The 16,885-nt window shown below is 37.4% G+C and overlaps 1 pseudogene; it reads left to right on the top strand.

Moving 5' to 3' along the window:
• Positions 1-16,885, top strand: part of LOC112202902 — a 41,433-nt pseudogene that overhangs the window by 3,143 nt on the left and 21,405 nt on the right.

The raw sequence follows: 16,885 nt of genomic DNA, 5'->3' as shown, positions 1-16,885 counted from the left end.
TATTCGAGTCATTGAATCCAACCATGTCATGAGAGATGACTTATGGGATTCTGACACATATAGGCTTTGGCACGACCGTTTGGGACACCCAGGTCATGATATGATGATCTGTGATACTAAAGACTTCACACAAACATCTCTTCTTCAGAACGAAGAGAAGTGAGAATCAAAAGTCGATTCAAAGAGAGCAATGCACCGTCGCCGCGCCTTGCGGTGCCGCGGCCATGCACCACCGGCTGGCCAACACCGGCGCCGTGATCCCTCTGCGGTAAAATCATGGCTTTGACGCCATGTATGGAGACTTGGCTCATCTCTCTACTTCTCAAAGTCAATTGTGACTTCGTGGCTCATCTAGATTCTTCCCTGGTTGCTTCTAAATCCCATATTTCATTTTGCAAAGCCTGCTCTTTAGCAAAATTAGGATCGAAACCATCCTATGCAAAGGACACTAAGGAAAATATTCCATTCTTGCAAAGAATCTAAGGGAATTCTGTGGATCGAATCAACCAACTTGCGGACTGCTTAGATGTTTTATGCTGTTGGTTGATATGTGGACATGCTGGTCACGTGTCGCACTATCGTCCACTTGTAATGCTGCTTAAGATGAACTCCTTGGCCAAATCATATGGTTACGGGCTCAATACTTCGATCATCCCGTTCAGTCAATTCAACTTGAAAATGCTAGAGAGTTTACATCGAAAATTTTTGATGACTATTGCATACCATTGGGTATTGATATCAAGTATCATATTCCCATGTACACACCCAATTGGTCTCGCGGAAAAACCACCATTAAACGACTACGATGGTAGCCCGGACATTGGTAATGCGCACCAATATTTCCGCTTGGGTTATGCAATTTCGCACGCAGCTATGCTAATTCGTCTACGACTCATAGCAGCTACTCAACTTTTATTTGCGTTACAGCTAGTGACTGGGTTCGAGTCTAATATCTAGTATTTATGCATATTTGAGTGTGCGGTTCATGTGCCAATTGCGTCGCCACAGCGCATCAAAATGAGTCATTGCAATGAATGCATATATATATATATATATATATATTTGTGTTGGACATGAGTCTCCCACTATAAGTCCGCTATGTAGAACCCTTGACAGGCGATCTCTTTTTTTTGTTGGATTTGCGGATTGTCACTTTGATGAGACAGTCTTCCCGTCATTAGGGGAAGATTAGAACGTCAACGTTCAACAGGAACGACAGGAATTATCGTGGTCTGCCCCCACTATGTCTCATCTTGATTCCCTAAAAGTGACGAGATCACATATACCTGCTACAAACATGTTTGCAAGGATTGATGTCCCCACAGGAGGACATAGTGCCACCCAGAGGAGATGGATACGGCACCACTACCATGGATGATGGTATGGTGACGCCACAAGGTGGCATAATGGTGTCATAGGCCATGGGTTCCGCTAGAGAGTGTAGGAGACCCATAGGTTTGATGGATTCTGATACGCTCGAAAAGAGTTGCCAATTTAAACCCTGAAAAGAATCATCATTAGTATAGAGCAAATAAGGTATCGTTCAAAACCGGGGATTGAGGGTACAAACATGTGAGATTAAATCAAAGAGAAGAATATACAAATCTTACGAAAATTACAAGAACATGAATTAGTTGACACGAAAATTAGAAGTTACAAGTACAAGCATGCATAAAATTAGAAACAACAAAAGTTAGAGAGCACACATACATGTATCACACGAAACTAGAGATCAAAGAATGAGAAAGCAACGAAATTTAACACATATATACTCACACAATTTGAAACAAACAAAGAAACACAAGTTAAAATGGTTTTAGAAATCCTACTCCTACTTAAATACATTTTACAAGTCATAGTTATATTAGAAATCCACATACAACAAGGATTACTAGTTCTACAAGAAAACAAATTATAAACCTAGTCAAATAAGGAATACACGTTAAAAACTAACTCTAACTACTTTTCCTAAAAAACACCAAAGAAATCCCTATTTTTTAGCAATCCCTAAAAAACACAAAACAAATTCCTAAAAACCACAAAAATAATTCCTAGAAAACACTAACACATATTACTATTCATGGATTTAGTATTCATGAATTTTAAAATATATTTTCAGATTATATACTTAATATTTACGTTAGCATGCTTCCTAAGAAACCTAAAACCGATTTTTATTTATGTACAAATACACAAGAACATCAAGAAACATAACAAAGGGGAGTTTTAAAGATTGAATTTGAAATTTTTAGAAACCAAAAAAAAGAAGAAAAGAAGAAAAAGTTTTATTTACAAAGGTGGGAAAAGAAGAATTTTTGGAAAACAATTCATCAAGAACAATTCAAGATCAACATATTCATGCATCCCTTAATCTTTATTAATCACCATAGAACGCCATCAACCAAGACACAAAGATCAAAGCAACCAATGTTCCTTTTAACTTTCTTTCTTATATTAATCGTAATAGCAAAGCACCAAATCAATTTATTTTGAAAACCCGACATCACACAATCAAAGCAACTGCGTTGAAAATTCGTTTTCAAATCATTAAGTTCAAGAAAGAATTGATGAACATGCAAATCCAAGCACTCAAAGCAAGTCAAAACTCATCATTACATGCATAATCTGATTTCGACTCAAAGCAAGCCTTTACTACTTATTTGAATTAGGGTTTACAAAGCATAAAACCTAATTACTAGCAAATTACATGCAAGTATTCCTATTTGTTTGTTAGACCAAGACAATAGTCACATGTAATGAAGCACAAAATCAGATTATCATTCCATATATTCGGCAATTAACAAAGGTCAAGAACACATAAAAACATCAAATATTGAAAAGAACTATCTAAATTGAATCCAAAAATCAGTTTGTCACATCATAGTTTCGATTTACACAACAGAAATTCCAAAGCAAAAATTCTAACTACAAGAAAGCCAAAACCGTGAAAATACATGAAAAGATGATGGTATGAACAACCCTTGATCACGTCCCAAAGATCCAAAGCAGCTCCAAGGTGGTGCACAAGTGATGTTGACGGCTAGGAAGATGGATGGTCACGGCTATGCTCCTTGAAGATTGCGAAACCTGAAAACTAGAGAGAACAAGGTGAGAAATTGAAATTGTGGAGAAAATTGTTAACCTTGAAACATAGAAATTGTGGAGGGTGTCCCAAGGCTCTCCCAATTCGTTTCTACTTGACTTCTCTTAGTTTGTGTTGATTTAGGACTTCTTTGACACAAAACAGATTTCTGGCAGAATTGACCTCAGTGCACTAAAACGGCCATAACTTCCTCTAGAAAATAGATATCGATGAACTGTGAAAATATCTGGAAACTAGACATTCGTAGCTTTCCAACCATATAAATATCATAATTTTCTGAGCTTTGAACGATTTTTGACACTCTGTTGAAGTTAACTGTTCTGCACAAGCAGATTTCCGAATCTGTAATGGATTTGACTTTTAAAGCACAACTTGTGTCCAATTAGGTTTCCCTTTCCATCACATGCCTCTCACATGTCTTCCATGCCTTTATTGAAGATGAAACGTCAAGAACCTTCAAGAACCTTCAAGAATATCATAGAAATTCTCAATCCTTTTCCACTTCGAATTCCAACTCCATATTTCTCTCAAAACCAAATCCAAAGTGTACTCCTCTTCGATGTGCACGGCATATGATCTTTTTGAGACTTCTAGATGCTTTATGAACGTTCCAAGGACTTCTCCTAGCTTCCACAGGTCTCCTAGTGCAAGTAGAACTCCATATGTAAGTAGGTTTCCTAGTCAAATACTACTACTACCTTTCTGCGATTCTTCTACACTCTTCCGGAACCTTCTTGAGTAATCCTTATCCAACAGAGACTCCTTGTCACACTAGAATTCCTTATCTGAGTAGAATTGGGTTTCCTTGTTCAAGTAGAACTCTTAGTCCAAGTTAGCTTCAGACTCCTACTCCGACTGGGATTCCTTTTCCTAGTCAAACTGGGAAAATTTCTATTTCTTCATTTCTTTCTATTTCTATACCACTTGTGCCTTCCTTAGTCATTTTTGTACTTTGAGACTCCATTTTACCTACAAAACACTATCTAAGTCAAATTGATCAAGATAAAGGAAATAACTTAGCAAAATATAGGGTGTAAACATTATAAACGTCCCATTTTATGCTCGTATCAGATTCTTGCCCTAGGAAGAGAGTGATTTTGGCACAACTTGATCCATTGATCATTGATACTCAAAATCCGTCTCATGAGAATATTCTAGATTGTGGTTATGCCTAAGAGACGCCTCAATGTTAGAACCAATTCTTGAGAATATAGAGATCTCTACGAACTACACTAGTGTACATGAGGACGTGGAATTATTGAGACCAATGACATTGAACCTTACTCCGTTGAAGAATGCCAACATAGAGAAAAGTGGCATAAATGGAAAGATGTGATCCAGGTTGAATTGGATTCACTAATGAAGAGGAAGCATTTCAGGCCTGAGATGCCAACACCTCTTAACATAAAACCTGTTGACATTAATAGGTCTTCGTTAGATAGCGTGATGAGAAAAAGAGATGATAATCTCGCCTTATGGCGTAAGGCTTCTCACAAAACGCCCTAGAATCGACTACGAGAAGACATATTCTCTCGTAATGGATGTCATTGCACTCCACTACCTTGTCAGTTTAGTAGTTTCCAAATAACTGAACATCCAGCTTACGAATGTGGTCACTACGTATCTCTATGGGGATCTAGATACGGAATATAATGAAGGTTCTTGTGGACTTTATTTACCCAAATCAAGTGGCTCTTGACCACGGAGCACGTTTGTAATAAGGGTGAAACACTCACTAAAGTGACTACTTGATTGGGAAGGGATATGATGAACTATGCCCCTGCGTTTTCATGACAAGTTCTGGATTTGCAACTGTCACGGTTTATGTTGATAAACATAATTGGAACCCTTGAGAGTTAAGGGAAACCGCTGAACACCTGAAATCCGAGTTTGAGATGAAGGACCTTGGGAGAACACGGTTTTGTCTAGAATTAGAACTTGTATACCGTGTCAATAAATGCTTTGCATTTTGATAAATTCAAAGATGCACTCCCATGGTCGTCCATAGTCTTGACCCTAAGAGGGATACGTTTGGTCCCAGGGATGATGATGAAGACGTGTTAATTGGCAGAAGTGTCTTACCTAAGTGCAATAGGCGCATTATTATACTTAACATAATACAAGACCGGACACCTCATTTGTTATGAACTTATTGGCTAGATGTAGCCCTGCGCCAATGCAACGCCATTGGACTGATATAAAGACAATCTTTCGTTACTTAAAATGTACGATAGATATGGACTTGTTCTATCCCTGCAGAGAGAAAAGAATGACGGAAGAAGGAGAATGATCTCATTAGCCCAAGTGGCACCGTCCAAGACGCTGTGATCGGCAAAGCCGCCGGCCACCCATCCTCCTCCATTACATCAAAACGATGATGATGTTTTGATGAATTTTGATGATATAGGGTATCTCTGTGACCCTCACAAATGTCGTTCCTAAACGGGTTATGTCTTTACCATGGGAAACACTGCGATATCTTGGAGGTCTACAAAATAGACCTTTGTTGCTACTTCTTCAAATCATGCAGAGATTATTGCTCTACATGAAGCTGTGCGTGAATGCATATGGCTAAGGTCTGTAATTAGACATATTCGAGGAACTTGTGGTTTGAAGTCTACCACAAATGAACCTACATGCATTTACGAGGATAATGCAGCTTGTATTGAGCAAATGAAATTAGGTTTCATCAAGGGTGACAATACCAAGTATATATCGCCTAAATCCTTCTACAGTCAGCAACAACAAGTACTTCTAAATATTGAAGTAAATCAAATCCGATCAGAGGATAATATAGTAGACTTATTTACTAAGTCGTTACCAAAATCCCCTTTCGAGAAACATGTGAAGAGCATCGGATTGAGAAAGTTATCCGAACTCCCATGATTATATTTTCAGGGGAGTTGAAATCAGGGGAGTATCCAGGAGCATACCCACTTGACCATCGTGTACTCTTTTTGTCCTTCGTCCAGGGTTATTTTGTCCCACTGGGTTTTGTTACCTGGCAAGGTTTTAACGAGGAACATCTTTAGCATGGTCGCCCCACTTATACTACATATGCAGCACTTGCTCATCTTTTCCCTTCGTCTACTGGTTTTTCCCAATGGGTTTACGGGGCAAGGTTTTGGTGTAGCAACTCTAAATGCATCCCTCTCGTAGACATACTACCTACTTATGTTATTGATAAGAAGACTTCACTTATCTCCGAAGCTATGGTATTGCTACTCCACACTCATGCGCGTTGTGCTCTTTTTCTCCTTCGACCAAAGTTGTTTTTTTCCCACAAGAGTTTTATTACTTGGCAAGGTTTTTAACGAGGCAACTTAGAAGCGCACGGCCTAGGCAACACTATTGACATGAAATATCCAAGGGGGAGTGTTGTAGTATAATGGCTATATCATGTAAATTGTTGTATATTAGAAGATGCCTTTCTCTTCCTAGTTTTAGGGGTTCCATGTTTTAAGGAGGACTTTAGGGGTCCTTGTTTTAAGGAGGACTTTAGGCTACATGTTCCTTGTCTTCCACTATATGTAGTCCATTTCTCATCCATGTTATGAGATGAATACATAACACACATTACACTCCATTCTCTGCATCAAAACTCTCTCCATCTCTCAAGTTCTTTTATGTTCATTCTACAACACTTTTTTAGATTATGTGCGCCAGGGACTGGCTAGTGAAGCAATTTCGATCATGGGTGAAATGCTACAACAGGGCCTAAGACCCTACAAGGTTACCATGTTATCTGCAATTTCAGCTTGTGCACAACTAGGTGATTATCTTTCTAGAAAGTGCTGCCATGGTTATGTTCTAAGTAGTGGACTATAAGGTTGGGATAACATTTGTGATGCCATCACTACACCAAAAACGTTAATGGACAACACTTTTTGCACAACGAAAAAAAAAGTGTTGTGTGATGAAGAAAAGTGAATCACACAACATGTTTACTAAACTTCCGTTGTATAAGGTGGTTAAAATTCTGAAGTTTTTTTCTAGAAGGTCATTGCACAACGGTTACAAGAATAATCTGTTGTGTGAATCAAAAAAAAAAATAGCGGCAGATTTCCCTCATAGATCGACCCAAATTTGGCTCCAAATTGGTACTTCATTGTACAACAGAATAGTTATATCTGTTGTATGAGTGTAGTTTGCAAATTGTCATACAACAGTTTTTGTTTTTGTGTTGTATGATCAAGGAAGATATATTAGATGTTTAGATGCGTCTCCATACGCTACTCATTCCCCTGCTCCCAAATTGAACTTTTCTTACACAGCGCGGGAACTTTCCCTCCTTGCTGCCATAACTCAAATTTCATATATATGTGCGGAATCAGACAACATAACTTCATTATGTGTTGTCTGATACATGAACACAAAATAAAAATAGCCAGCAGCTGGTGCGTTTGACAACATAATTGGCTAGGGCTAATGACTTTTGTCTCCCACTTCATTTTTTTCCAACACCCAAAGTCCCAGACTGCCAGACAGAACACCATCAAAGCACAATTTCTTTTTCATCTGTCTTCTTCTCTCCCCGGACAAGTACCTTCATCTTCATCTACAACCAACCTCCGTGTTCGACCCCACTGAAACCTGCATCGCTGATCTCTAATCATCAACCCCTTAACTCCCGACCCCAAAATTTCTTCAACCGTCGAAACCCTAACTCGATCTCTCCAACTTATTCGCGACCCCCTCATACTCCACCGCACCCCGACACAATTCCTGCCTCTACAAAGAACCAAAGAAGTAGTTAGTGAGGAGAGGAAGATGAATGAGAGGAAGTAGTTAGCATTCCCCACCTCTCTCTTCTATCTTCTTTCTTTCCAAGCTCCACTCCCCCAATTCCTCCCCTAACTCCAAACCCTATTTTTCCCTCTGCTGCCTCTATTTTCTGTCGAGTCGATCAACACTTGTATCGGATAAGCCTGTCTTAGACCTTATATGAGATGATGTCCGACGAGCAACACGAGGATTCCAACTTCGATCTCTGATCAGAATCTCCACCAGAAAGTCCACAAACTCCTCGAATCGGCCCCGTTTCAGCTAGTTTTTGGTGATGTGAAGTTCACGGTGGGTTGGCCAAGGACGGGTTTTGTTAACTGGTAGTTCTCTTGCCTCGAATTTTCATGTTTTTGAAATCGATTGTGTTTTAGGTTTGATTGATTTTCTGGTTAAAATGGATTTGGGGATTGGGGACTTTGTCGCCCCATCGTGGACGCCGCCAATTTATTCTTTTTGTCCGGTAAGCGTGTTTTCATCACCCCTCCCCCACCCCCCTTGTTGATTGAGGTCTCTACTTTGATTTGGATTGGGAAAACTCTAATTACTTGCTGTTTATTTTGGAGCAGTTGAGGCTTGAGGAATCTTGATAATAGAAGTTGGAGAAGGGAAAGTTGCTGGGTTAGTTTGAAGTTGGAAATTGGTAAGGACCTTGAACTCTGTTTTGATTATAAGCAGCAGGATCTAGTTGGTTTCTTAGTGCATATGTGTGAGTTCAGTTTGCTGAGTCTTTAGCAATGTGAATTAAGCATGTCATGATCTTTTGATTGCTGTTAAGTGCATGTCTAAATGTGTGTTTATGGACAAGTTTATATATGAGTTTAATTGTTAAGTTGAGATTGAAGTAGTGATGAGTAAGAGGATGAATGGGAATGAATGCTTTATGAATTAGTAATGAATCAGGTTGCTGACATTAAAAGGATGAATGACTTTGCTGCAGATCTTCGAATGTTTGGTTTATGTCAAAATGATTGTTTGTAATTGAATAGAAACAAAGTTTTCAGCCAGCCAACCTAAATCAGGATCATGAAGCTTTTATCAATCAATTGCTTGTGGAACTTGATGGGTAACTTTCATCTCTTGGTTCATTCATTGGACTAACAACCTTGAATAAATTCTTTAGCAAATAATCACTACTACAAAAATCGAAACACACAACACTCATCACACAATGGAACAGAAATCCGTTGTTGTGTGTTAACATAAACTCTGTCAGACAACGGTACAATTCTGTTTCTGTTGTGTGAATGTAAGGAAATTGAAAAAATAAATTAGGAAGATATCATACAACTGAGTTAAGACGTTTATGTTGTGTAAATGGGAAGCTGATTTCCCTCCATTCTGAGCTCATAATTCCCTCTCAGAACAAGCTCACCAATATGGAATTTGAACTCTACACACAACAGTTTTTTCTTATTCATTGTGTGATTGAATGTTGTATGAAGTTCGAAAAATCCTACTAGGTGTACCTTGTGCAAGATGCACAAATTTGTACAACAGATTGTTAAAGATCTGTTGTCTGATCATGGAACTTGGTTGCAGAGCGCGGCAAAGTTTCACTCAAATCAAACATATGTAGGCATAGGCGGCAATTTTCCCTCCCCTTGTTTGTCTAAATTTTTACCTATATACATTCACACAACAGATTCTTAACCATACGTTGTCTGACAGACTTAAAAAAAAAAAAAAATCACTAGCTTACCCACGACCACATTTCAATAAACTTCTCTGTCTTCCCCGACTCTCTCTCTATTGCCCTCTCTCTCAATACTCCCTTATCTCTCACTCTATCCTTTCCCTCACACCTTCGCCACCTTCCTCTCCAGGAAGATGCCGTCGCTAGCCAAGCCTTCTCTCACCGCCTCCTCCACTCCTCTGTTCGCCTAACCCAACTTCCTTGCTTCTATTCTTTATCTCCTGAAATCCAAATCCTCTTTAGCGATGGAGGAGATAGAGTGCCCTAGATCCACTTTATCTCTCCTCCTCGCCTCCAAATCCAAAGAGATGCAGAAGACTCTTCAGTTTCTCCGATTCTATAGAAAGAAAGAAAACAAAAACTCTCTCGACCAACTCTCAACCCTCTCAGTCATCTTCTTCACCACTTTCTCTTCTGCTTCTTATACAAAATGAAATTCCTGTGCCCTCCTCACTTCTAATCCAAGCCACTAATTCAATCCCTCAATTTTCCCCATTTTCCTCTCAATTTTTCGAAATCCATACCAAATTTTTCCTCAATTGAAAAAATCGGATTGCGAATTGAACATTCTAGGGTTCCAAGTAATCGAGCAGCAGTGAGATGAGCAACAACCCGGAGAGTTTAAATTTTTGATTCTTCTAGCGTTGAGACGGGTTGAGTCTAGCCATCTGCGACTCGACTCGTTTGGGGAATCTCGAGCCTCTGGTAGTCTTCGTCGAAGACCTTGATGTGCAGCAACAGATTCTTTCCGTGTCGGTCGTCGTCCAGGCTCCACCAGTTTGGGCTGAATGACAAGGCGTTGCCGGTGAAGGACGGCGGGAACGAGGCCTAGAAGAGCATTTTGATGCCGAATCTGGATCAGCAAGGCCACCTCCAGAAGGTATGTACTAGCTTATCTCTTCCTTCTTTTTCGAAGTATGGTGCTTTTTTGGTCAAGTTTTAATTGATGTGTTCATTTTGGATTTTGTGTTGTGATTAATGGAATTGAGAGGAAATGATACTGAAGATGTGTTTTAGTTAATCTAGAATTCACCTTCAATCTTGCGCTTCCCACATCAAGCTTCGTCACTCTTCCTCTTCTAGGCACTCACTCTTTTTCTTTAATGTCGTGTTTAATTGCCAATAATTGCAGGAAAAGAAAAAAGTCTAGACTTAAAATTTTAATTTGATTTCAGTGTTGCTATAGAGAAGCAGAGCTTGAGGCCTGGAAAGCATTCAATAGATGGTGTTGTCTCTTCATTTTTGTCCTCTGTTTAGTTTATATATGAGTATCTGGAGCAGTTGTAGTTTCATTAACCAAAAAGCTGATCATATATGCATTATCAGAACTCATTGCAGTTACTTGAATTGAGATTGTATCTGAATACTTAATGAGCTTTTGTTCTATTGGTCAAGGACATGTTGAAAACTCAACGAAATCACAGGGCTCTTCTCCTTGCAATGGTTCTTCGGATGATGGTACCTCTCTTTTTCTTTTTTGTTTTACTTTTTATGAGGGTGAATTATAGTTTTTTGTGTCAAATAACTCGTGTTTGATCATTCTGCCATTGTAGAAGAGGTAGATTGGAATTGTTTAATCAATTGCATAAATTTGAATTGTTGGAGCTTTACTTAGGAATTGCATTCAATCTAGTTGTTAAGCTTTTAGGGTTTGTTTCAAACTATATTACCTCATTCCATTCAGGCCCTTAGGTTGCAGTGATAATTTGATACTTTACATTGCAGAAAACACAAATGAAAGCTATATGATTTTGCCACATAACTATATAAGAGTATTAATGATATGGGCCATTAAAATTTGTGTGAGAGTTCTATCTTTAAACTATATTATAGTTTTACATGAATTTACTTAGAATGTGCTATCTAGCAAAAGGAGTCTAGTGCTTTTTGTTGTCCATAGTTGACTAGGTTGGCAGAAATTTACCCCAAAGGCAGTTTCTTGACACCTTTTGTGGCTTTGTTTGTTTGTTTTCTTTTCTTTTTTTGTTTCTAATGATATGGACTGGATATTAGATCCAACTATTACCTTGTTACTGTAGTTTTATTTACCCTTTTTCTATCATTCAAATGGCTCATTGTGTAAATGGCTTTGATTGCAGCTTGACTTAGAAGCAAGTTAAATATGTTCAAGAACACATTCCAATCTGGGTTTCTCTCCATTCTATGCAGCCTTGGGTATGCCTCATCGTCTTTCGCTCTTGTGTTTTTAGTTTTCGTTTATCATACTTGTTGTAATTTTGATGCTTAAGCTGTGCATTTTTCTGGATAATTAGAAGCAAACCTTTGCAGATATGGGATAAAGAATGTGAGTCCGGACAACCTAGTAATCAACTTCTGAGATGCTTTTTAAATTTCAAGTACTTTTATTTGTTGTTCTTGTCTCTCGAGTTTGGTCTGGACTGAAGAAGCAACTCATTAGTTTCTTTTTTTGCTTGGTCTGAGCTTCTTTGAATCTGAAATAAGTCTCAAGGATTAAAGTGGTATGTTTTTTCTATTGGGTTTACATCAAGCTTCTTCTTTGTCCATTACAATATGTGTGCATAGAAACAACATAAACATTTAGTTATTCATGCACGAACTATATACTTATGGTTGACATTTAAAAATTCAGATGGTGATATTAATCTTTATATGAACGAACTATATACTTATGGTTGACATTTATACAAGCTTATCTATCTAACTATGTTTGACCTAGTTACATTGACATCTGAATGCAGCACTACCCGTGGCTTCTGCTAATGGTCATCTTGACATTGTGGAGTATCTTAATTATCAGTAGAGGAGTGGTTAGGTGTATGCCTTACATTTTGTTCTTTTAATTGGATAGTCTTTGATTGATTGAACTGGTGATATTAGTTTGTTGAAGGATTAACTATTTATTTGGCATGTTTGTTTGTTAGATGACATGTAATCGCTTCAATATACATCGTGAAGTACATTTTTCTTTCCATATTTTAGGATGTCAATTGATTTCATTATTGACTTGGTCAATAAACTATGACAACTCTTGATGGATATATTTCTTTCATACTAAAGCTGAGCATTGAGGATTTATCGCTAAGAATTCATTTCAAAATGTAAACTCATATTGCTTTTGCTTGAAGAATGCTAGTCAGAGAAGTTTAGTGTGTCCTTCATCTATGTTTGAGATTTTGTTATCATATGTTGTTTAGCGTCTCCCTATGTTTGTTTTCTATTATGTTAGTTTTTATTTGTCAACATCCTATGCCCTTTTTGATTTGGAATCCTACATATGATGGTGTATATACCATCTTCCCTGTGATATTTTGGTCACTTGCACTGAGAGCAATATTGATTTACTACCTCATTAGGCACGTTAAACTAAATTAATGGAGCGGAACTTTTAACCATACGTGCTATTTCTTTATCATGCATCTAGACCTGATAGGAGAAGTTGGGAAATATTATTTTCTTGAGAGAGAGATTATGGTCCTATATTTACTTACAAGTTCTTGTAAACAATTGTTTCCCTCTTAATGAAAGATTTGAAAATAGAAGGGCTGATGTATGTAGTAATCACAGTATGGTTCTCTAATAGTCATAAAAGAGCTTCATAGAGTAACCGAGTTATTTCTTTTTTGTGTTTGTTTGTTTGTTTGCTTTATATATCCTCTTATCCTCATATATACAATGATGCTTGCAGATAGCATTTAGGACCAAGGCAAAGGAACTTCTCCCAGATCAAAACCAAGATAATAGAGGTTTGCATCACTAGCTGTTACCCAATTTGTTCGTTGTTATTTATTTTGTCTTCGAATGATTGCTATCTAGTTGTTTTGTTATTGGATAGTTAACTTTAATTTTAGAAATACTAAAAGCCTATGGTATATAGATATACTACTCTGCAGATTAATAGATGGATTGACTGTAACCTCACTAGAGCTCTTGGTCTGCTCAGAGTTCTAATTTTACAAGGTTGAAGCTTGTACCTTCTGATGGTTTATTATGTTATTCTTGTTTAAATCTATTTTTCAGCTGTTATTCTTGAAGTCAGAGTTATACATTCATACTTTATATTAGGTTCCATGATTATTAATTTTGGATTCTTTTGTTTTCGCTATGTTGGATTCACTGCTTTTAGGGTATTCCTCCTCAACCGAACAACAAGGAGTGTGGCTACTTTGTCATGTGATACATGAGAGACATCATTGAGGATAAAGACTTTTGATTTGTTAACAAGGTACAATAAAGCTTGTTTATTCTATTTGTGTTCCAATGAGCTTTTTATGGTAATTTTGACATGGGTTACTTGGATTCTTTTCAGTGGGAGAGAAGAAGTAGCCTTGTTTATACCCAAGTGGATATCGATGAGATAAGGAATGAGTGGGCTAGGTTTGTGGTTGATAGATACGTGTAGGAGCCATCACTAGCTGATGTTTTTGGAAAGCATGAAGAAATTTTGCTTGTGCTGATAGATATCACATGAAACAATTATCACCTTTTGATTCATTCATGCATCGGTCTAGCTAGACTAGGAATTTTTCTTTGTTTGTCTAGTAGTTTAATTATCTAGTTAGATGTTTGGTTGTACTTGACAAATGCAACTATATAGTTACACTAATTATATGGATCAATGTGGCTTTATATGTACTGTTCATTTGGTAATATATGTACTGTTTTTGTTGTAAAATATATGCTGCATTGTTTCTGGAAAATTGTTCCAAGCTAGCTAGTTAGGTCCTGATTGAACAAACAACAGTTCACAACCAAGTTGTGAGAACCAAGCTCAAACAACAGACCCTAAAATAATCACTCACACAACTGGTTTATAATGCTCACACAATGGTTTATAAAAAGAATATGTTGTTTGAGTTCTCCTCAGTTGTCCAAGTTTCAGTCATACAACACAATGCAGAATAATATGTTGTCTGACTGTAAAAGGATTCAAAATTAAGGCTTCTCGTACAACAGTTACTAGATGTTAGCCAATTCGATTACAATATTCACACCACAATTAAAACAATATAGCTGTTGTGTGAACTATCAACCAACAACAGAAAATAACAAAATTCTGTTGTGTGAGATTCATAACACACAACAGAAATAAAAATATCTCTGTTATCTGAATCAATTAACAGACAACAGATAATTTCATTGTAGTTGTCTGTTACTTATCTCAGACAACAAAGACCAAATTATATCTGTTGTGTGTTATGAATCTTAGACAACAAATAAACAATATAGCTGTTGTGTGTTATGAATCTCAGACAACAGCTAAATTTCATTTTCTGTTGTCTGAATGGCCATGTCAATGCCGAGGCATCCCCGTGCATGCAATGCCAGGCACATGCATGCGCAGAATTCGCACAACAGAAATAATTATCTGTTGAGGAAATGAATATTGCACAACGGTGAAATCACCGTTGTGTGATTTTTCAATCACACAACACTCGTTTAGACCACAGTGAGGCTGGTCATCACACAACACAAAATGTCTGTCGTCTGATTAACTTATTGTAGTAGTGAATGTGAAGTGATTTTAGCTAAAAGTTACATAACATACCCAGAGGTTTAAAATGAAGTAGTTTATGTGGACTAGGAAGGAAACAAAATGAACTTCACTTGACGAAATCCTTCGTTCTATTGAACAATAAACCACTTAGCATTTGTCTGTTTGAAATGTATAGATAAATCCTTACAAACTTATTAGACATGGACATAGGCTGATAGGCACATTCTCTCTTATGTTTCAAACTCCTCTCAGTTTTTACTATTTTTATTTTTGTAAGTCTTTTAAGTTTGCAGCTTCTTTATGTTCCTTCTTGTGCTCTACTCTATTTGTGTAGCTAATAATCTTTAAGTCAAACTATGTTACTCAACAGGGTATGATCTGCGTGTTTCTGTTTCTCGCTTAATTTTACACTTCTGCAGGTTTGAGAAACAAGATGGGGTTGTATTGATGGCTACTACTAGAAATTTCAAGCAAATTGATGATACCTTAAAGAGGCCTGGTCGCATGGATGAAGTATTTCAACTTCAAAGGCCAACTCAAGAAGAAAGGGAGAAGATGGAATGCATGAAGGAATGTGTTTAGGAAAATGGAAAGAAAATGGAGAGACAAAGAAGATGGAATGGATGAAGGAATGTGTGGGAAAATGGAAAGGAAATGGGAAGACAAAGAAGATGGAATGGATGAAGGAATGTCTTTAGAATGAGAGGAGAAGGTGTTTATATAGGGAAGAAAAAGAAGAGTGAAATGATGAGTGGAAGAAAAATAATGAAAGTGGATCTAAGTTCACTTGTAAAATATGGAAAAGATAGAGAAATGATGAAATGAAAGCAAAGCATGAAGGTGCAGCAACATGGAAGTGATGATGATCTATTAAAGAGATTGTAGAAGAAAAATATATCCAAGGAAAAAGAGAAAAGCATCTAGCTTTCTTCATGTGGGTAGGAAACATGGACATGTGAATATTGAGCTGGTTTTAGGTCAGTTTCTGCCCCTTTATTCCTTCAATTATTTCTCTAACAAGACTTCATTATATGCCTTCGACTTCTTCATATGAAATGTTCCACTATGAGTGTAGATCATCCTGACAAATTTTCAGATTTTTATTCCATGCGGTTGGGCCGAAAATGCTGCTGGACCTCTTACAGGTCCAGTTTTCCAGTTTTGCTTCTGCTGAAAATTGGACTGATTGTTTGAAGGCCTTCCACTCACAATTAGCTCTGGCACTCTTCATAAGAAATGATCCTTGGGCTTTCTAGAATGGATCTGGAAGGTTTCAGCTCATTTGAAGTTCATTTGATCAGGCGGCCGCTCCTTCTTCTTTGCTTGGCTTGGTTTCTCCTCGGAGTAGGAATATGTGTAAAATTGATCTTTTAGTACATGTCACCTTCATCTACTCCAATGTACCTTCATCTTTGCTCCCCTTGGTGTTCTCAAGCTCCTCTTTCCATTTATGAGTTCATTTCCACTTTTTAGCTCGGAGGTCCTGAAAATAGAAACTAATAAGAAAAATAGAAACTTTCCTAAAATGAAAAATGGCAACTTTCCTAAACTGAAAATGGAAACTTACTAAAAATGATAAATAGAAACTACAAAAATATAAACTTTCTATAAATAGGAACTTTCCCAATCAAAGAATGGAAACTTTCCTAAACAGGGTTTTAATAAGGAAATAACGCAAGAAATGTAGGGAAATGCAGTTAAAACGTCGCATTAAAATGCTCCTATCACTAGCTAGTTAGGTCCTGATTGAACAAACAACAGTTCACAACCAAGTTGTGAGAACCAAGCTCAAACAACAGACCCTAAAATAATCACTCACACAACTGGT

Source organism: Rosa chinensis, chromosome 1 (assembly GCF_002994745.2).
Source record: "Rosa chinensis cultivar Old Blush chromosome 1, RchiOBHm-V2, whole genome shotgun sequence".
In the NCBI taxonomy this organism is placed as follows: Eukaryota; Viridiplantae; Streptophyta; class Magnoliopsida; order Rosales; family Rosaceae; genus Rosa; species Rosa chinensis.
The sequence above is the reverse complement of the archived record's forward strand: the minus strand, read 5'-3'. Positions and strand labels throughout refer to the sequence as shown.